At 31.5% G+C, this 23,184-nt stretch overlaps 1 protein-coding gene across 3 annotated transcripts in view; it reads left to right on the forward strand.

Annotated features, from left to right (window-relative positions):
* LOC129952461 (rap guanine nucleotide exchange factor 4) overlaps window positions 1–23,184 on the forward strand; it is a 225,633-nt gene that overhangs the window by 9,608 nt on the left and 192,841 nt on the right. The gene's annotated exons all lie outside the window — the stretch shown is intronic.

The raw sequence follows: 23,184 nt of genomic DNA on the forward strand, positions 1-23,184 counted from the left end.
ATACATAAAATAAGTTATTTCAGCTCCCGTGTTTAGGAAAACTACACATGGAATAAGAATTTTCGAAACTCAAACTAAAAGCAGAGGCCTACCTCTCCATTTGAGTCCGGAATACTTTTATTCCGCTGTGTAATTTTCCTAAACACGGCGTCTGTAATAATTAATTTTAACTATGCTTTCTTTATAAATACGGGTAAAGATCTTAAGCATGAAGTCCTACGCACTAACAATCAGCCCACGGCTTGTATACTAATTGAATATTCTATGAAAAGTAATTAATTTTGTCTGTACAGCAAACAAATATTTTCCTAAATCAGCTGACTTTTAAGTATTTTCCAATCCATTTCTGTTAATCGACAGAAATTTTAACGAAAAAGGTCTCGAATATTATAAAAATAATTTGGGCGTTTTTCCTAGACACCAAAAATATAATTGAATTGAATTTTTTCTAAACTAAAAGGTTTTATTGATGCAATACCTTTCAACTCTTTGGGTGATAAACATCTAAGCTAAGGTAAGGTATAATATCAGAAAAGAACTTCCAGAGAAAAATCTCTGATAATCTTCAAGAACTTAAACTATTGAAATCATAGCTAAATGTTAAAAAATTACTTAATTAAATTGATCTTTCAATAAATGACATATTTTGTGAGTCAATTTTGAACCATTAAAAAAGTTATATAATTTAATTGTATAAGTTCTTGTATGAAAAAACTGTATCTTATAACCATGGCCACTATTAACGACCTATAAAAGAAAAAAATCACAAGCCAATTGAATTTCATGTAGAAACTTTCTATTGTTGAAAAGTAAACAAAACTATTAAAAATAGATTTATTTTTATAGCAAAACTTTTTTATTTGTTGTAGCTTTTCTAAAAAATAATTAAATACACAAAAAAGGACTTTAAATTTTGTGTCCCTTGAATATACACATACGAATACATTGATACTTTTATTTTATTATTCTAAAAGAATATAAAAAAGGTATAGAAATGGAATATTTTTTCTTAAATTCAATATAATTGAATTTTATTTTCTGATTAAAGAAAACACGTTTTAGATTCAAGGACCCTTTTTTGGGAACTTTTGTTGTGTTTTTTTATGTTCAAGGACATTTTGGATAAATAGAAAACTGTTTTTGATAAATATCAAATATAAATTGAATTTAAGGATGTGCTGACAAGGACCATGAAGTTTTTCCTTTTTATGGTGATATTATGTCTAGTCTGGTTTATCTCAGACAAGACCATATTAAAAGTCAAATATTTAGTCATCTAATTCAAAATAATATAAAAAGGTGAATATTGCATTTTAAAGTAAGTGAATTGAATGTTTCAAATGAAATGCTTAAAATTTTCATGATACATTTTGACGGTTTGAAAAATTTTGAGTTAAAATTAAAAATTTGTTAATAATTTTGAACGTTTTTTTTTTTTGTCAAATGGGAACTTGAGATATTACTCGATACCTGCTGTTCCCAAAATTTATGGTAAAAGTAATTCACCTTTAATGTACAAAAATAACTGCTTACACAAATAACTGTATACAAAAGGTAGCCAAACTAGTTCATATTGAAATTCTTTATTTATTGAAAAAACAAATTAATTTGTTCGAATAGTATTTTTATTATTTTGTATCTGAATACGGTGGTGGCCAAGAATTTAGCACACTTATTTGACGAAATTAAAAATCTTGTATTTAAAAGTTTTTGTTGCTATGAAAGCTGCAAGTTTATTTTATTTATATGCTATATGGTGAGATATATGTTTTTACCGAAAAGAACATTAAAAAACTTTTTTTACCTGGGCATTTGCTTAGCACATTTTAAGTTTTAAAAGGATAAAATTTTATGTATGCTACTTACCATTATGGATGATTCAGTTTTTGGTAGGGAATAATTTGTTTTTTATGACTGCATTGATTCTTCTAATTAAACTTTCAACCAAAGCCACAAATCGTTGTCTTCGAATACCATACCATGCATCTTGAATAAACTGCCATAATTTTTTCAAATTTTTCGGTTTTCTTTTTTCAATTAGATGTTCCACAAATTTTCGATCGGGTTAAGATCGGGTGATTGCGCTGGCCTCTTTAGAACGTTGATTGCTCTTCTGAAAATGGAATCATATGGTGAACCAGTATACTTTTGTACACATGTTGGTCCATTTTGGTTTCAATTTTTACTATAGGGCCAACACAGTGCAGCCTAAGCCATAAAATTCCCACCACCATGTTTTGCTGTTTTAACAGTATATCGAGAATTGTGTTGCATATTCTGTTAACGTCAACATACTTTTTGCCATCTGAACCAAACCGACAGAATTTGGATTCCTCGCTTAAAGCACGTTTTTTTTCAAAAACTGAGTAGTTTGTTCAAATTTGTTTTTGCAAACTCTAATCTGGCTTTCAAGTTTTTTTTTTAAAGAGTGGCTTTCGCTGGGACACGCAACCACATACATTTTTTCCATTTAATCGGTGCGCGTCTTACCGTCCTTGACATCATAAATTTCTTTCAGTTCGTTGTGGATGGCACTGGAGCTTTGAAACAGATCTTTTGTGTGTGGTCCACTGTTTACGAGAACATTGCTCGATGTTTTGAATATTTCAAAATTCTTCTAAATGCCGAAGCGCGTTGTTAATCATTTTTCGGAAACACTCCCAACAGCTTGGATAGGTCAGAAACTGTCCTTTCCTTGTCTTTCAACTGCAAATTTCGTTTATCTTTTGATCACAATTGTCCTTTTGCTATGACTATTTAAGAACATTTTGATTTATTTAAAAAGTTGATTTTAAAAAATACCGGATTACCTTGAAAATTGCACTTCTGTTCAACGAAACGGATTACAAAATGTATGTATTAGGACTAAAATGTGATACATTTATGTCCAGCTAAAAATAATTATTATTGAATTACAAACTTATGCAGTTTTCCAAACCAAAACAAATGTATTTATTTAGAAAATAAAAGTTGCTTATAATAAAACTTGTACAAGTAAATTAACGACATTTCAAGTGTGCTAAATTTATGTCCATAACTGTATATACTAAGGTGCATAAGCAGGCTTAATAAATTTATACAATAGAAATTAAAACTTTCTCCCTAACAAGACCCCAAATATTGTCTGTCATCATACATTTGTATACATTTTTTATTCTTTGTAATTTCTTTTTTAATCTGTGGAATCAGCAAAGATTCCAACCTAAATTTTGGCCTCCGAGAGTTTTGGAAAAAATGTTTTTAAAAATTGACTCAAAGCCTTAATAAGTTTTTTATCGATCCTTATTTGATATATAATGTTGGCCAAAACAAAACATCCGGTTTAACTAAAGGTTCGTATTTCACATTTTGGCTTCCGATCTAAAAAACTGTCCTTTCTGCCCATGATTTTCGACAATAGTGGTAATCAACTGGTCTGCTATAAGCAGAATTAACATGAAAATTTAGTGTACCTACCTTGACGTCTCATCAGAAATCCAACCATTTTAAAATCTCCTATAAGTTTCTACTTATATTCTTTATATTTTAAAGCGCCAAATAAAATTTGAACGCTGTCTAAATTTTCTTTGAGGTCCACGGAATTAGCAACTGGAGGAGATCGAAACAGATTTTCATTGTGCAGTAAAAGTGCTTTCAGGCTTTTCTTTCAGCTATCAATAAACATACGCCATTCACTAGGAAGGCGAGGTACCCCAATTGTTTAGAATAAACCTGTTAGTTCGTTGCATAAATAAAAAGCATCTCTTTTTAAAAAAAATGTGTGAAACATCTCGTGTCGATTGTCAGCTACTTTGACACCAGCCGGTAAATTCCACTGTTTTCAGTGAAAACCCAAATTTTCTGCTTAACATTTTGGTAAATTCAAATCTCGTACTAAGCCGTGAAAGTCTTCCGCTGTATTAAGATGAAAAGGTTTTGATTGTTTCTGTGAGCGTATAAACTCTTTATCTCCGGCATTTCTGTTTGAACGTTGGGATAAGCTTGACTGAGAACATTTATCTGCAGGTTAAGGCATTGAAAGCTCCTCACTATGTGAGACTGTTGCATATGAACGCAAGTCTGGATATGCAATTGGTTGGTTCTTTCTTCTTTTTCGAAGGCGGCGTTTATGTGGATTAACCATACAAAACTAGCAGTTGTTGAAATGGTCAAAGGTTTTCGTTAAACTTCATACTTATTTTCTCCCCTCGGTACCAACCTTTATAAAATTAAATTAATTATTTAAAAAAACGACCAATTGTTGAAATTGATTGAATATTTTACCTTTTCAAAATTTTGTACAGCTATTACAAGGGACATGCGGAGCACTTGGCTTATTTTAATTCTTTATGGGAAACTTAAAATATTTTTTATATGCTTCACAAAGTTTTGCGTTTTTACTAATTTCATATTTTATCTCTGCTTATTTAATAAATTTATCATTTAGCAAAATGAATCACAATCGTACTTACACTTTTTAATGTAATTTGTTGCTTTAATAATTTTCAACACGGTAGTACCCGTGGCATAATGGTTAGTGCGTTGGACTGTCATGCGAGAGGTATTGGATTCGATCCCTGCCTGTGCCACCTAAAGTTTTTTTCACAGGTACTGCCTCTTGCTAGAAATTGACAAATTCTCCAAAAGTAATTCTTTTCATGAAAAGCGCTTTCTCAAATTAGCCGTGTGGATTCAGCTTAAAACTATAGGGTCCGCTCCATCACTAAAAACAGTACTCGCACACAAGAATGGTTGAGAGTTGTAAGTCACTAGGCCCTAGTTATCAATGGACTGTTATGCCATCCAATTTATTTATTATAATTTTCAACACAAATTAGTCTTACGACTTGCAAAAAGGGTATTCTTTCAAGTTCCTTTCGATTAGATTTTTACACCATTCTACTGTCTTGCTCAATTATATGGAATACAGATATATGAAATGCTTTTAAAGACGAATAAAAAGAAGTGCCAAAAGAAGAATTACTTTTGTGAGAATTTGTCAATTCCTCACAAGAGGCAGTACCCGTAAAATAAAACACAGCCAGAGATCCCAAACCTCCATCATGAAAGTCCTTCATTTACTCAATCTAACTTTTTAAATAACTCAACAGACATTTAGAAGATGTTCATATGTTAAGGAATTGAAGTATACTTTTTTAAAATACTTCCATTACCTTTTCAAAATGTTATTTCTTTCATTTTTGATATTTATGTATCTGTAGAAAAATTATATGAACTCTTAAATCGGTCCCAAGGTCAAGGTATTAAAACATACAAATTGTTCTTCATTATACTAACAAAATAAATTTAACAAGTCGAATCAACCTATTTAATAGCCCTATCCCAAACAAAAATCAATAGCCTATGGCGTATACGTACTTTTTTTTTAAAGAATTCTGTTTCTATTTACAATTTTATGTATTTAATTTTAACCGACAACTTCAACTAAACACAATTTATTTATTGCACATAAATAACTCTTCGATTTCTGCACCGATGCGTAGGAAAAAAAGGAAGACGTTCACATTTAATTCCATTAATTATTCATTGTTATTTCTTGCACCTCAATTTCCATCGCACATTACAGTATCGTTAAAATAGAACCTAAGCGAATGAATGAAGTATTGATTCCTCAATCTAAGGCGCACAAAATTTATACCTCAAACGTAGGTAAGAAGACTGTATTTGCAAAATAAAGAAAAACAAAAACCTCAAAATGATAATAGCCAGATACGCTTATTCATTCACTCAGAAAGCAACGGAACGGGCGGGACACAATCCTATCAGCTATAGAAAACAGGCACAGGCGGTGGTAATAAAAGTAAACACAAATGAGCAATGAAGCTATTAAAAATGATTTTTATGTTCAAGCGTATAATCAACCCTCTTGTTCTAGGTAGCTAAATAATTGTAGCAATACGGATTATCGCTGATGGAGGTGGAGGTGGCAGCGGTGGCAATGGAAGTACTCGTACAGGGTAGAACGTAAAAGGAGTATTGTTTTTGTTCTCACTTAGTGAATTAACTCCTGAGTGAATGTAGACCTAGAAATAAAAATTTAGTAGCCAAAAAGACTGCAACTAAGCTATTCGCAGATCTCCTCTCACAGACATTTTTGTGTATGTACGTAGAACATTTTTCTAGCAATTAAATAAATTGAGATCGAAAAGCTTTTGAATAAATTATAATAGCTACATATAAATAGTACGTCTGCTATATGTAAATATTTAGCTGCAGGAAAAAAGGTGGTAATTAACATATTGGTACATTGAATTTTCCAAACAGTATAAATGAACGTTTTGAATATATACGAGTATTGGGTAGGAAATTCCAATCATGCCAGCGGTGGTGGGAGATTTAATGCAAAAAAAAAATTAAAATTCCTGTCATCGGAAGGACATCATGCTAACGTCAGCAAATATGAATATTTAAATATTTGAATATTTAAATAAGAGGGAAATTGTTGAATATTGTTGATAATGACTTTTAATTAAGAATGGAATTTCATTTATTTTGTGCTACTCTTTAAAGGAGCACAATAAGGTTTTTATTTACAAATAGAATAAAATATTTATAATGAAATCTTCTTTAAAGTTACGATTGTTTGGAAGGAAAAACTTTAAACTTTTAAACTTAATTTTTTTTACAAATGAATCTAACAATCATGGTTACGAAGGTTCTTGAAATATTATAACATCCTTATTACAACACATTATCGAAATGGTTTCAAACAGAAATAGAAGTAAAACAAGGCTGTCTCCTTAGTCTTTTTTTTTCTACTTACAGAAGATATGAATATCTAAAACGGTAACTAAAATGAAATTTCTGATGTTAGTAATATTGGCTTACAGTACGAATATGAAACATCCGATAATCAAAACATTTCACACATATTCTTACTGAACTTAAAGCTAAGCACAAGCAAATTAAAAGTCCTGTTTTTCCCAAATGAAATCGAATGGTATGCAAGAAATGAGAAATGGTACTGGAGAAACGAAGAGTTAGGAAAGCTTACAAATTTCCTTTAAGATTTACTTGCAAGATAAGTTGAAAGAGGTAAAAAGATAAACTAACAACCTAACAACACCTGGTGTAAAATTTTCATAAAAGAAAATATTGTATCAAATAAATATCACCCCTTAAGCTCCTCGTGACTACGTGAAGAAAGTGTTAAACCTACCAGTACATCGACTTATATTTAAAATTCCTTTGCATCTAAGAAACTGCTACAAACAATGCTTAAAGGAGAGGTCTAGGTTCTGCAGGGAATGCAATGTTGGGTACCCCCAATTTTCAAGCTTCCACCATCAAATCCAAGATAACCAAAGGAAATTGACCTACAAGTATGTGCAACAGAATTTTCGGAATTAGTTCCTTCATCACCTTAGTAGAGATATGATATCGAAAATCTGTAAGAAAAGTGATAAACTCTTACCCTTAAACTACAAACTATACGAAACTCTGAATCGACATGCACCCTATGCAAATTCTTGCAGATAGAATGCAAGCAACATTTTATCGCAATATACCCAGTATTAAGGACTGATGTTCACGGATGATATAGTTTTCCTAGCTGAAAGTATAGACGGGATGCAGCTAATGATAAATACCCTTTAACTTTATTGCAAAACAAGGAATCTTTCTAAATCAAAAATGATGATATTCAGAAACGGTGGTGGGAGATATTCCAGGAGGAGAAGTAGACGTTTGACGAGGAACCGATAGAAATAGTAAGGGAATACAAGTATCTGAGAGTTTTGATTGCATCTAACTTGAATCTAGAAAAAACATTTACAATCCATCCGAATTATCGCAGTGTTTTATGTGTTCTGTGGGGAGAAGGGGCATTCTAAGAAATAGATTTTCGCACATTGCTAAATACACAAATTATATCTAGCTACCGCAATTGGAATACTGTTTCACGGAGCGCAAGTATTGAGGTATCGATCGTTTGAAGCTGTGGAAAAGTTCCTCCATTTTTTTATAAGTACTTTCAAATTGCCAAGTACGACGATCAACTATATGTTACATCTTGAAACAAGAATAGAACCCCTCTCTTTAGACACACTTAAATTACATTTCCACAACGCGTCAAGAGTTTTGGCGAAGGGTGACGAAAGAATTCCGCTAATAGTACTCACACAAGCTATCAATTCTGAAGTTTTGTGTGTTAAAGAGTGAAAAAAACTGGCAATTGAATGCTCAACTTCTTTTTCAATACCAGCAGACGAAAGTATCGAGGTTGAAGTTGATTTTTAATGACTTGCTGACGAAAGTCGGTAACATGATTTACGATAAGTCCATGAGTTAAGCTTAAGCATCTATTTACAGATCTTACTACAGTAAAGTTAACCATTTCTTGAACCAAAACATCTAATTCTTGGACAAAAAAAGTACACAAAAAATCAGATGGTTATTTAAAGTACGAAGTGAACTCATTAATTTGAACTACATTCCTCACCCTCCAGAATTTCCAATATTGTGTGATTTCTGCAAATCGCAAAGAACGCTAAGATGTATTTCATTTCCTGGGAGTTTGTCCAATACTCAAGTAGTTCCAAAAGCCCTATTTTGGGATAGATATACTCGGTTAAGAAGAAACGATCAATATCTTGAATGGAGAACTAGGTTGGGACCTTCTGCATGAATACTCATTGAACGCCCTTCGCTAAAGGACCAGAATAGTTTAGAAAAATGTTTAGGGTTTTATAGTTTAAAATTTATAAAGATTATTTTATTAAATTGTATCTAATTAGCTTTTTTTCGTATACATAAATTTAAAAAAAAAATGTCAGTCTGGTAGGCGGCCCTCGGCCAAACCATTTAAAGACGGCTCCCTGAAATTACGCCATAGGAAATTACACCAAAAACTGTTTTGGAAAAAAAGCCCAAATAATTTTGGCGTAAAAAAATAGGAAAAAGGGCCCAAAAACAAAAAGGAAAATACGCCAAAAAGTGTGGAAATTACGCCAAACTTTTGGAAAAAGAGCCAAAATACTAAAATGGAAAAAACGCCCTAAAAAATAAGAACTTTTTGGTGTAATTTCCAAATTAGTTTTGGAAATTGAGCCTTTAAAGAATGAACAAAGCTTTTCCTGGTTTAATTTTCAAAATTAGTTTGGAATTAAAGCCCAAAAAGTCCTTTTTTCATTATTCTAAAAGGAAAAATCGCCAAGAAATTTTCGGAAAAAATAGCCAAAAAATTCGGAATTAACACCAAACTCTTTAGGTTTTTTTTCCTAGGAAAAAAAGTCAAAAAATTGTATGGAGAATTTTTGGCGTTTTTTCCATTTTATTTTTTTGGCGTAATTTCCTATGGCGTAATTTCAGGGAGCCTTAAAGACTTGTGTTATTTTACAATTAAGAAAATAATGTTTTGTTATTGTATCTTTTGAAGTCAATAAACTAACTAATTAACTACCTACCCAGTATTAAAAAGGAAGAACGAAAGCCTATAGAAAATCTATGCCTCAAAGTTAAAAGTTAATTTGGCATCTGTTACTTCACTTCTAAGAAAATTTTGCGTATATATTTAAGTGTGAAGTCTTATCAAAATGTAACGCCTTATTTTAAGTGAATGGGTTCCTGAAAAGTAAGCCAAAGATCCAATTTTGTATCGAAAAATTGTGTTGAACGATGAAGCTCTTTTCTGGTGGAATAGATAAGTGTACAAACAAAACTGAGTGAAGAACAGCCAGAAGCAATGTCAAAGCTTCTAATGCATTATAAAAAAATTATTTTTTGATGCGGAGTATGAGCAGTAATTTTTTCAAAAATGATGCCAATCTTGAATTTACATGATACGTTGTTTAAGAAAGACACATTCCAAACATAACGCGTAACATTACATCAATTTGGAGGCTAGTTCGCCTATATTGTGTGATTTAACGCCTCTAGAAAATGTGTGTGCAGCTAAGTTAAGGCCCACGTCTAAAGCGGCAATTGACACATAAGCTGATAACATTAAAGCTTATATTCTTGAGAATTTCCGAAATTTTAGAAAGAGTATGCCAAAATTAGACCAAGTGGATGGACCACTTAAAGTGAAGACGTGGACAAAATTGTCATTAAATCAAGTTCAAAAAATAAATTATGTCGATCGAATTAAAGTTTTATGCCTTTTTCTGGATTGATATGTGTTTTTCTTTTTACTTCATATAGCTCTTCAAAATGTTTAAAACAGTATGATAAGTTCTTGAGATACTGGAAATTTTAACTTTTTCTTAACTGTTTTAATAAATGATGTTATTATCTTTAAAAAAAAATAATTTTTAATCTCGGTTGGTTCTTGAGATATAAAGATTAGTTCATGTATTCCGAACATTCAAAGTTACAAACATTTAAACAACATACTGCAGTTCTTGAAGCATCGCATTGTTCACTTTTCATAACAATAAGTATTTTTAACTGTAAGAATGCTGTAAGTTAGTTCACAACAACCAATTTACAACTTAATTCATTGTTTAATAAACCATCAATTTATATTTATTATCCTTTTTTTTTGTAGATAGGAAATTTATTTTAGGATTTATATCCAAAAAAGTTTCATGTTTTAGCTTTGCGAGGGTTTTATTTCTTAATTAATTTTGTTTGTGTCCAAATTTAGGCCAAAATAATTTTAACCTTCCCATATATAAATAGAAACAAACTATATATACTCTTAAACCAAAAACATCTACGTGTTTTGGGTTATCAAAATATATAACCAAGAAATAAAATCAAAAGAAATTTCAATTAAACCCTTATTAGACCCAAGTTAAGTAGTTATTTTGACCTACAAAATACATACATATATATTTCCTCCATAAATTTCCATTCAATTTTCATTAATCTTCCTTAATCCAGGTGATGGTTTTTCGTTCCCTTTTGGCTCGAATTCAAATAGAAAGGGAAAACCCAAACCAACAAGAAAAGTCAATATGAAAAACAAAAAAACCAACAAAAATCTCGGAACTCAGAAATGGTTATTTAAAACGTATAATATAACCTTTTAGAACTTTTTTCCGTTTAAAATTGATATTTTTATCAAAAAGGGTTTAACAAAAAGTCTAAACAAGGTTTCTGTTTTTTTTTTTGTGAATAAATTACTTTTTGTAACAATACTCGTAATTTGCATATTTAAAAAGAGACAAATGATAAACTAAACCATTTTTGACTCAAACAAATGGCATCCATTACCTTGTGTGTACTTAAAAATGGCCAAAATAACTCATTTGACTTTGCATATGCAGAACTCATCTTTCTGGGCTTTCGTTCCGTTCCGACCAACCGCAAGAAGGTAGAACAAATGTAAATTAGTTGGCAACACAAAATAAAGCCGAACGGTATGTGACTTCAAGGATACGAATCAACACATAAGCCACATTATTATGCGAGTAAAATATCATTTCAGCTTCACAGCTCACACCAAACCAAACGACAGCATCAACTTAGCCAAACATATAGACAGGGGACACGGAATACGGACACTGCCAGGGCTAGCAGTCTGTAAAGGAACACCTCTCTACTATTTCATTATGATGTGACATTACATCCTACGTGCAAGTCTTCCGGCAAACAAGACAGATGCTGCCAGTTTGGTATCCTTTTAAGCAATATACAGATACACCCAATACCACCCCATCACATAACACATAGCGCCCACCTCTAAATCGCATAAATTGTGTTATTCATTCGTCCCCAAAGCAAGTGTAGGTACCTGGTTGCCTGCCTGGTTTTGGTACTTTCCTATGAGCATTAGAACGCCTGTGTCGTCGCCGCCGCCGCGCCGTAGTGAGCCTCACAGGGAGGTGTGAATCTCTGGACGGGTCATTGGAAAAAGAAATTTGTTAGGTTTCACTTTTGGAGTTTCGTCTCTGCGGTATAATTATTAAAGGAACTCGAATAACCTTTTGCCCATGAAGCTGTGCTCTGCTTGTCATTCAAGGCAGACCTTTTGTGTCATCATGTTTGTTTTGTTTTCTTTGCTTTTTATTGTATGTATTATTCAATAAGGATTCTTGTTTATGTATTTTTTGTATAAGGGTCCTTTGTTGGGCGCCATTTTTTCTTACTTCTCTATTCTAATGCATAGAATCATAATTTTGTTTGTGTGATTTTTGGATTGAATTTATAAAAGAAGTCTTTCATTCGAAATCTCAATAAGGTTTAATTGTTTATAAAGCTCTTTCTCGAAGAACAAAAGAAATCCAATAAAATCCCTCAATCAAAGAATAAAATGTATAAAGCATAATCTTGCTTTGCATCAAAGAGCTCTGAAAGGTGTTTCTTAAATTTTTAAATAAAAACACAAATCCACATTTAATAGTTTCTGTCTAGCCAGAATAAATTCTCAACTTCGGAATAAATTAAATTTTCGGCCAAAAGATTTAAACGCGTATTGTTAGTTATTTTTAGAAAATTAACACATAAATCACTTTTGGCCTCACAATTAAACAGGTGGTGGTTCTTTTTTCTTGCATCTAAAACTTCAAAGTTTGCTTTTTTACAAAATTGGAAGATTTATTATTTAAAAATGCTCTATTTATCCATAAATCAATGAAACTTTCTTTTATATAAATTTTGTATATATGCAAGGAATTTAAATTAAATTCTTCCTCCCGGCAAGTTCATAATATTCTCGTGGAGTGAGCGTATTACAAAAACAAGAAACAAAAATATGTAAACGTAAGTACAACGTTCATACCTGTTTGAATTTTAGACGTCCTCTGGGTTTAGCATTAAGCAATGGAAAACGATTTGTTGTTGTTGTTCTTCTTCCAGGGAATTCGTTAGAAAGGTTATGAAGGAAAATTTAGATAAACAAAAACGGATATTTGGAAAAATTATCAAAATTATGTGCACAGAGGAGGAGTTGAAAATGCTTTCGAGGGAGGAACTATATTTTTGCATTTCTGGTAGAATTTTAATTAATTGAAATGTGTAGTATATAGGTATACCTTTGTCACATGTCGTTTACACAGAACTTGAAATGCTATATTTAAAGCATTGTATGAATACGATGGCGTTTAGAATAAACAGTGGTAGTTATTTAAAATATTTGCATAACTTTATAATTGAAGTGGGAATATAGGGGAAGACTTGGGGAACTAGTAAGTTTCAGGTTACGCTCTATTCTATTTTTTTCAAACGAAAAATTATTACAAAAAAAGTAGTCAACAAAATGACGTAAACAAAATTAGAAGAAAAAAAATACGTAAGTAATTGCATTGACAGATGTTGAATTCTAGCGCTTTACTTTTGAAACCGCAAAATGGATACCCCGTTGTAAATAAGATTGGTAACACCATTTACTAAGAGCTTACTCAAAGCAAATCTAAAAAAAATATTTTGAATAATTGAACAATACTCCAACAGATTAGGAACAATTGAACAACAAATTGCATTCAAAATGTTAGGTGCCTTAAAAGCAGCATAAGTTCTTCTCAAAAAATTTAACATAGAATTAGATTTAAAAACAATATAAAATATATGTTGCATGTGACTCAACAATTACACCTAGGCCTTTGATTTCAAGTACTCTGCCTTATTAATTTAAAACTTCCTGGAGAGTAATTAAAAGCAATTGGAACTAATAAACAACTTAAAGATGAAACAGATAAAACAAGCAAATGATTTTGTTTGCACAGTTTTTCAAAGTTATTAATGTCTTCTTTAAATACAATGCTATTATTTTAACTCCTCATAACTTTGAACATTTTTATAATATCGGAAAATACTGAGCATTCTGATGTAAAATTATTGATACATAAATAAAACAGTAGTGGACCTAATAGACTACCTTCAAGAACACCTGAATGAACTGTTATGGGAATTGATTCCAAATCACCAACTGTCACAATTTGTTCTCTACCAGTTAGATAGGACCAAAACTAATTAATACCGTTAAAGTCATATAATTTTAATTTCTTCATTAAAATATGGTAATTAATTCAAGTGAAATCTTTCACGAAATCAGTATACACCACATCCATTTAACGTTATTTTTTAAATGCTTTAGGGCACCTGGCTAGAAAAGCAAGTCAAGTTTGTATTAATTGATTGACCACTGAAAAAACCATATGGAAAACTAGCTTATTATTTATTTTTTACTGTTTTATCAAGAAGCTTTTGGAGTCCCTGCCAGTTTACTGAAAAATGGAAAATTGGCATTTGTCTCCTGATTAAAAAATTAAGTTGACAATTCTTCACATCACTAACTTGACTCAACAACAGGTGGAATTTTTTAACATCTCTCAACATTTCCAGCCAAGGTGCTTCACGCCAACGACCAAGAAGTTCTTTAGCTGCGGAAACTTTTTTTATTTACAAGATATAGAAGATGAATAAGGAATCCCGAACGTACGAAAAAAAGTACATATGCAACACATACATGGAAAAAATATCAAAATACTGAGTTCTTCAAAACGGACCGATTCTAGAAGAGCTTTCAGTGTGAAGAATTTATAAACGTTCAAATTTTTGCAGATATAAATTACTCCTATTTATTTTTACACACAAAATTTTAAGGATGCAAATTAAATTATATTATTATTTTATAAAACCTGCAGCCTACCTTTCTGAACTGTAACCATGTTTCTTTGAGACAAATTTGAAAATTTGTCACCCATACAACATATGTTTATATGTTTACAAAAAATTCTATAAAGTAAGCTATAAACAGGATTTATTGCCCCGTGAAAACCTTCAAATGATTCTGAAGAATTTACCTTAAATAGATCTATTTAGATTTTAAATTGAAACATTAATCTTACCTGCACACGACACACCAAATGGCTCAATTTGATGTTGATACCTTCAAATTAATATAAGCATTGAGTTTTTATTACAACAGGAAAACTTTCCTCATATGTAAATAAAAGCTAACGTGTGTTAAAGCTTTGTTATATTGTATATAGCATATTGATAAGAAAAGATAATCAAATTCAATTCCTTTGGAATATCGATAAAATCCCTACTTTATTTTAGTCTTCATAGATACGGGAATGTGATGATACAGAATAGGCTTAATACTTTATTTGCATACATACATATATTAAAATAACCCTTCTACCCTGTTTTAAAATAAATATACATGCCAAGTTAGTTGAATCTGATATACTGATTTATTGACGTACATCTAATTCAAAATGTAAACCTTTTCTTTTTGTTTGTATATAAAACGAAAAACATACATTTTAGATTAATAAAATCGATTTTAAAACCGGAGTTTTACGACTTTAAAAAAATGATTCATGATATTATTCAAGATTATTTCGAAAAGTTTGTATAGCTTAAGATCATAGAAACTTTGTATACAAAAGTTTTGAAATATCTTACAGCTTGACTTAATCCTGAATGATAACAGTTTATATTTTTTTATATAAGGTGGGGTTATGACTACCCTTAAATAAAAAAAAAAACACGGTGGCTTTCGAAAATTGAGAGAAAAATATAGGCGCAGGTACAGAGTACCCGTGGCATGATGGTTAGTGTGTTGGACTATCATGCAATAGGTCTTGGTTTCAATCCCTGCCTGCACATCTAAAGTTTTTTCACGGCTATTGCCTCATGTGACGAATTGACAAATCCTCCAAGAGTAATTCTTGTCATGAAAGGTGCTTTCTCAAATTAGCCGTTCAAGTGCGGCTTGAATCTAGTTACCCTCCATTCCTGCCAACAGTACTCGCACACAGGAATGGGTGAGACTGTTGGGTCATCTAATTTATTTATTTATAGGTTCCAATGGTCATTGGTTTTAAGTTTTGAGTGTACAAATTGGACAGAAAAACAGAAATTAATATGGTCGATATATTCTACATTCATGATGTGCAGCGGATGTGCAAGTGTTGCGTTAGAATTGTTTAAGAAGGAATTGGCTATTTCAATAGACTATTGTTTATAAAAATATCGGAAAGACTGGAAACATTTGGATGGTATTTAAACGATGTTAAAGTTATATCTCTATTTAAAAAGTTTAAAAATTATTTTTTGCATTCTGTCCAACTGTCCAAATATATAAGTTATACTCAAGCTTCTCAAATACTTCTTAATCTGTGTAGCGTCTCGAATATCTTCAAAGAACACACATTGATTATAAAATGTTGGTTTATACTATTTAATATTTAATGCATAATAACACATTTTTTATTAAATAATTTTAATAGATCTATTAATTCTATTTCTTTTTCAATAATTAAATTTAAAGTAGTTAAATAAATGATCATACTCGTTTCGTTGAATTTGGAGGTGGTAAATTAAAATCCACATTTTTGGAAGTATGTACTTTCAAAACATTTAAATTTTAATTTGAAAATAAATCGATTAGAACGAACAGAACATGGCTTAAAAAATCAAAAATATCAAAGGTTAAAACAACAGTATTGGTATGTGCTCCTTACGAAACGGTTTAAATTTAGACAACCTTTTGTAAATTTATTCGTGGCAACGTCGAAAAATACACTAAGCACATAACATCACCTTGTACTACACATAATCAACAATAAAAATAATCTATCAAAAGGTTAGAGTTCGAAATATTTGGTGGTCCTTTGAGAAAACGAATACCTAAAATAAAGATATAAAAGATACGTAGGGATAGTCATTACATTATTTCACATATATTTATGTATGTATACTTTATAAAGTAGGAGCATAGGCTGAAGGACGAACAAAAAAAAACAAACTAGGTTTAATGTACCACATTTCTTCTTTCCTAAAGGTCTATGGGATACTTGAAACATTCCTTGAATCTAGACACGTTACTAAAAATTCTTTATGAATCGATTCCATGCTTATTTTATACAAAATTTGTTTGTTTCTGTTTTGAGGATGAATTCTGGAAGTAATAAACCGATTTTAGAAAATTCCAAGAGTAATAAAAGGTTACGCTTTATTTTGTTTGAGTTGATTTTTAGGAATTTTGTTTTCGTTAGTTCTTTAAATTTGCATTGCGGTTATTGATTTAGTAAAATACTTATATGCGGTGAAAAACGAAGGGGAGACACAGAGAAAAAAAAGGTTTCAAATTAGTTTCTGTGTTGTGTAAGGTTGGCCAAGCATTTTCGATTCTAAGAAAACAGGTAGCATTTTTCACAAAACAATAAAAATAAAAAAAATCGAAAGCAAAACAATCGATGAAATAAAAATGTGCGTATACGCCCAAGTGCACCATTTCTACATTTTAAGCTGTGACTACCAAACCTCCTATTATTATTTTCTTCAATACAAACATTAGATTAATTTGATTTTCTGGTAGGAAGTTTAGCTTATTTACTGGAACTTGAGTTCGGTTGGAATCTAGAACGAAGTTACATTGTGTCCCTTATTTTGCTATTCTACCTATTGTATTGTCCCTTCTGTCCTTTAATTTATGGGCCTTTAATTGAATTTATATTATATGATTCAATTTAAACACTTTTTCGTTCACCTTTAAAATAGATAGTGCTTCAACACCATAAACGTGACTTAATGAACACCTTAACTTGCGAGACTATTATTCTCAAATTGTTTATGAACTGTCAAACTCAACAGCTGTTCCTCCTCAGGATTCTTTGGGTGCTCATTATTTGGATAAACAAATTCCATTTTCTCACGTTCATAACAAAAAGAGTAAACATAAACAGCTGTTTGGCAGTGATGCTGATGCTATAAATGCTCTTCCATCTATACCCCGACGGCGTTTTATTCACATATCACGACTAAATAAGACGGTTACCGAAGAGTGTGTCATAAATTACACTGCGCGTCGATTGAACCTGCCTAAGACTAGTTTTGTTTGCTCTAAATTAGTGAAAAAAGATGCAGACATTTCATCTCTTCATTTTATTAATTTTAAACTGGGTGTTCCTGCTGGATCACTTAATGATGCTCTTAATACATCTATCTGGCCTGTTGGAGTCCAGATTAAGCAGTTTACAAGTCGTCCAAAAAACGAATTGCACCCAAAACAACAAAATTCTCAGACCTAAACAAAACGTGTACTGCTGCTCCTTTTGATGAATGCCTTACGATTTTTTACCATAATATTGGAGGTATGAGAACAAAATCGAATGATTTTTTTATTTCTGTTGCTGATTGTTGTTATCATATTATCGTTTTAACCGAGACATGGTTAAATGATAGATTTCTTTCAACCGAGTTTTTCACATCTGATTATAATGTTTTTCGAAAAGATCGCTGCTCCGTACAGACGGGTTTAAATAGAGGAGGAGGTGTTTTATTTGCTATACGATCAGAATATATAAGTAGAGAAATTATTCTATCTGATACTAATATTGAACAAATCTGTATATGTGTAGATTTATCTATTTTATCTTATAAAAATATTCATGTTTATTTTTTTGTTTCATACATTCCTCCGTTATCTCAATGTTCAGTTTATGATGCTCACATAAAAAATATAAATGATATTGCAAAAAATTTAGATGAAAATTGTTATATTGTAATTCTTGGAGATTTTAATTTACCTAATGTAAAATGGTTATTTTCAAATGATGAAAAACAAACGTTTCCTTATAACTTGTCTAAAGATTTCGAGTATAATTTAATAGATAGTTTAACGGCTTTGAATTTGCATCAGATTAATATAATTTGTAATTCTATTGGACATATTTTAGATCTAGTTTTTATTGATAAAAATCTTGAAGCTCAATTAAATGCAGCTAGTTTTAATTTAGCAAATGACAGTATACATCATAAAGCACTTGAGATTAAATTCAATTTTTCTGTTTTAATTGAATCCCAATTTGATTCTAATGTAGTTATTAAACATGATTTTAAAAATGCTGATTTTGTTTCTATGAATAGATATTTTGAATCAGTTAATTGGGAAATAATTTTAAATTGTAATAACTTAGAGTTAGCTTTTACTATGTTTAGGAATATATTGGATCAAGCTGTTTTTAATTTTGTTCCCATAAAGAAATTTAAAAATTCAAAAAGACCAATTTGGTTTAATAAAAGTTTATCAAGGCTAAAAAATGTTATGATTAAACTTCATAAAAAAAGTAAAATTTCTGTCTCTATTCGAGAACAATTTAATAGAACTAGGAAAGAGTATGAATTTTTAAAAAAATTTACTTATAAACAATATATTTGGTCTCTGGAGTCAAAAATAAAGAGTAATTCGAAAGTTTTTTGGTCATTTTTGAATACGAAAAGAAAATCAGTTGGGATTCCATCTAGTGTATCTTACAATGGGGTCTTTTCAAAGAACTTAAGTGATATTTGTAATAATTTTGCTTTATTTTTTCAATCAAATTTTGCTGACTTGGGAATAAATTATGATCAAGATTTTAATAATTCCAATTCTAATATAAATGCTGGTAGCCTTTGTTTATCTTTAGATGATGTGTTGTCAGCTTTATCATCTCTGGACAATAGTTTCTCCGCTGCACCAGATAATATTCCTCCACTTCTTTTAAAATTTTGTAAATATAATTTAGCAGCCCCACTGTGTTATATTTTCAACATGTCTTTGCGACAAGGTATATTTTTAGATACATGGAAACATTCTCAGATTACTCCTCTGCATAAATCTGGATCTAAGGGATCTGTAGAAAATTATAGACCTATTGCTAAACTTCAGTTAATTCCAAAAGTATTTGAAGCAATTGTTAAAAATAAACTGTATAATTTAGTTAAAAATCATATTTCTCAACATCAGCATGGCTTTATGAGTGGTAGATCGACAGCAACCAATTTATCAATATTTACGAATTATTGTCTTGGTTGCTTAGAAAATCGCTTGCAAGTCGACGTTATTTACACCGATTTTTCAAAGGCATTTGATCGTGTGCAACACAATATTCTTTTGAAAAAACTTGAGCTGATTGGGTTTCACTCTTCTCTCCTTGACTGGATTAAAAGTTATTTGGTTGGACGTAGTCAATATGTAAAAATTGGTGATGTTTTATCAAATAAAATAATAAACTTTTCAGGTGTTCCTCAAGGCAGCCACCTTGGGCCACTCCTTTTTATTCTTTTTATTAATGATTTGCCAAATTATATTTCCTATGCAAAGTGCCTCTTATATGCCGATGATCTCAAGATTTTTAGCTGTGTAAGATCTCCATTAGATGCTAGTAAAATTCAAACTGATATTGACTGCATTGTTAACTGGTGTGCTATGCATGGTTTATATTTTAATATTAAAAAATGCAGTGTTGTTACATTTTTTAAGATACTAGATCCATTAAGTTTCAATTACAAAATTGATAATCATCCATTACAAAGGTTAACAAGACAAAAAGATCTTGGAGTTATCTTTGACTATAAAATGAGTTTTTCGCTTCATATTGACCACATTATTTCTAGGGCTAACGCGATGTTGGGTTTTATATCTAGAAGTTCTAAGTCTTTTGAAGATCCATATACTCTAAAAACTCTTTATTTATCCCTTGTCAGACCTTTGCTTGAGTATTGTTGCATTATATGGAATCCCTTTACTCAATCAAGTATCCTTAGGATTGAAAAAGTTCAGAAAAGATTTACCAAATTCGCCTTACGTAAGGTTTTTCGAAACTCAGATATTCCATCTTATGAGACCAGGTGTAAATTAATTGATTTAAAACCTTTAGTGCAAAGAAGAAAGCTATATTCGATACTCTTTGCTTTCGATGTTTTGAATTCTAACATAGATTGTTCTAATTTGCTATCAATGTTTAATATTTACGTACCTTCTCGTAGTTTTCGACCTAGAGATGGAAATTTTTTACATGTTCCTTTTCATAGTACAAATTATGCCAAACACAACCCAATTACTGATTCCTGTATTGCTTTTAATGAATTTGATTTTTTAATTGATTTTAATAATAGTAGGTTAGATATTAAGAGAAATTTATTAAATTTATTATAAACTGTATTATTTTAAGTTAATTATATTGAACTCATATTTTATAAATTCATATTATTACTTGATTCAAATGTAGTCTCTATAAAGTCATGTTACTTGAAAGACGAAAAAAAAAAATAAATAAATAAATAAATAAATATTCATATGATCTGAGGTAATAGTGTAATCTATAGGACAACTTAGTCCTTGACTGTGACTTACTAATATGGTGATGGTGATTTGTACTCCAAATTGTCAATACTTAGATAATGTCTTGCTAAGAAGCAATTATTTGTTTTCAAATCCTGGGTTTCGATCTGGTGCGTTTGAAGTGCCATTTTTGATGTCAGCTTGACAGTATTCTAAACTGTTCTTCATTTAGAAAAGGATGACTTAGTTACTTACATAAGGTGGTACTAAAGTCCTCTGCGAACTAAGACATCACCCAATAAATAAATCTAGCTCGGTCCCTAGCTAGATGCCTCCAGTTTCGCGCTCCAAGTTGGGTGGAGTAACGTTTCACTTGTGCACGCCACCTGATTCGTGTGGTGTGGATTCGAAGACTTTCCAGGCCGGAGCATTAGTTTAAATGAGCTCTACGTGACCCAGACATCTTATTCATTGGACTCTTACCCTTCTGCTTCAGTCTACTTCACTGTACGGACTATCGTTTCATCTTCTCCTTCTCTCTCCTTCGATGCATACGGGACCGTAGATCACACGAAGAACTTTTCTCTCGAAACGACATAAGGTGCTTTCATCCACTTTTGCCATATTCCATGCTTCTGTACTTTATAGCAGGCCTGGTGAGAGTCTTACATAGCAACACTTTGTTCCCTCGAGACAGGGCTTTGCTATTCAATTACTTTCTAAGCCCAAAACATCAGTTAGCAAGAGTTATTCTTGGTTTGGTCTCAGCACTGGTATTGTTTTCTGCATTAATAGCGGAGCCTAGATAGACGAAGTCCTGGACTACATCAAAGTTACGTTTGTCGATGGTGACGTTTTGACCGAGACATAGGTGTTGTAGGTCCTTTCTTGGCCCACCTTTAAGCCCATTTTTGACGATTTTCCTCAATATTCACAAAATCCCTATTGAAATTACGCTGAGTTCTTCCGACTATGTCAATGCCATCAGCATAATATGCTAGTAATAAGACAGACTTTTAAAAGATAGTGCCTCTAGTGTTGACGTGCTATTCTCTCAAATACGATGTTAAAGAAATCGCATGACAGCGGTGCATCACCTTGTCTAAAGTCTTTTTTGACATCGAAAGATTTTGTTAAGTTGTGTAAAACCTTTATGCAGCAGCGCAAGCTCTCCGTGGTCATCCATACGAGTTTAATAGAGATGCTATAGCTAGACATGGCTTTATACAGCTCGGCCTTGAAATCGATGAAAAGATGGTGGGTGTCGATTTGATGTTCGGCAGATAACTTCGAAAAAGGTTACTTGTGACTCAGTCGTAGAAGGATTTTGCGATCCCTTGCGATTGTAGCCATTGTATCCTCTCCCAGGATTTTCCTGTTTTGCATTGTGTCTGGAAACCCGAAGTGCTACGTTTACAACAACAAGGTAGTGGTCCGAGTCGATGTTAGCTCCTAGGAAAGTTTGGACATCCATGATGCTGGAAGCGTGTCTGGCGTCGATCGCAATATTGTCAATCTGGTTGACGGTAGATTGATCTGGAGAACTCCAGGTTCCTTTATGGATAGTGTAGTGCAGAAAACGCATACTGGCTACCATGACCTTTAATCTCATAGAAAAATTGAAGGGCCTGAATCCATTTTCGGCAGTGTTGTCGTACAAGCTTTTTTCCCTTCTTCCCTTCCTAGCTTGAAAGAGTAACCCTTTGTTAAAAAAGAAATGAAACTAATTTAAGGGCAACAAAAATAAGATATATTATATATGTTCGTCGCAAAATGGGAAGAAAATGTAAGGCAGTAGGTTGCCAAAGATTCCTTTGTGAAAAATGTGCTTATGTTGTTTCTGAGAATGTCTTTCTTCTTAATCCTTTATTTTATTATTTAAACATTTAAACATTTGCATTTTTTTATAAAAGCCGCCTCTCCTTGGTTCTTTTCTTAAAAAAAAACATTTGTATTTTTAATTTTATGTGGCACATAAAAACAGGACGTTTTAATTAAAGCAATAATTAATTCTATACAACACTTCAACTAAAGTACTCAAGCAAATATAATTTCTTTGAGTCTCTTCATCTATCTACACAAAAAGGTGCTTACAAATTGAACTACATATATCAACACAAAACACCGTCTCACACACTCACACTTATAAAAGTTAATTAAGTGATGCTGGCTTTCTTGTGAAACGTGCAAGTCTTCTCCAGGATATTATAGAATAGCAAAAAAAGATGTCCTCTCGCTTGCTT

The sequence above is a fragment of the Eupeodes corollae genome, chromosome 3, assembly GCF_945859685.1.
Source record: "Eupeodes corollae chromosome 3, idEupCoro1.1, whole genome shotgun sequence".
NCBI lineage: Eukaryota > Metazoa > Arthropoda > Insecta > Diptera > Syrphidae > Eupeodes > Eupeodes corollae.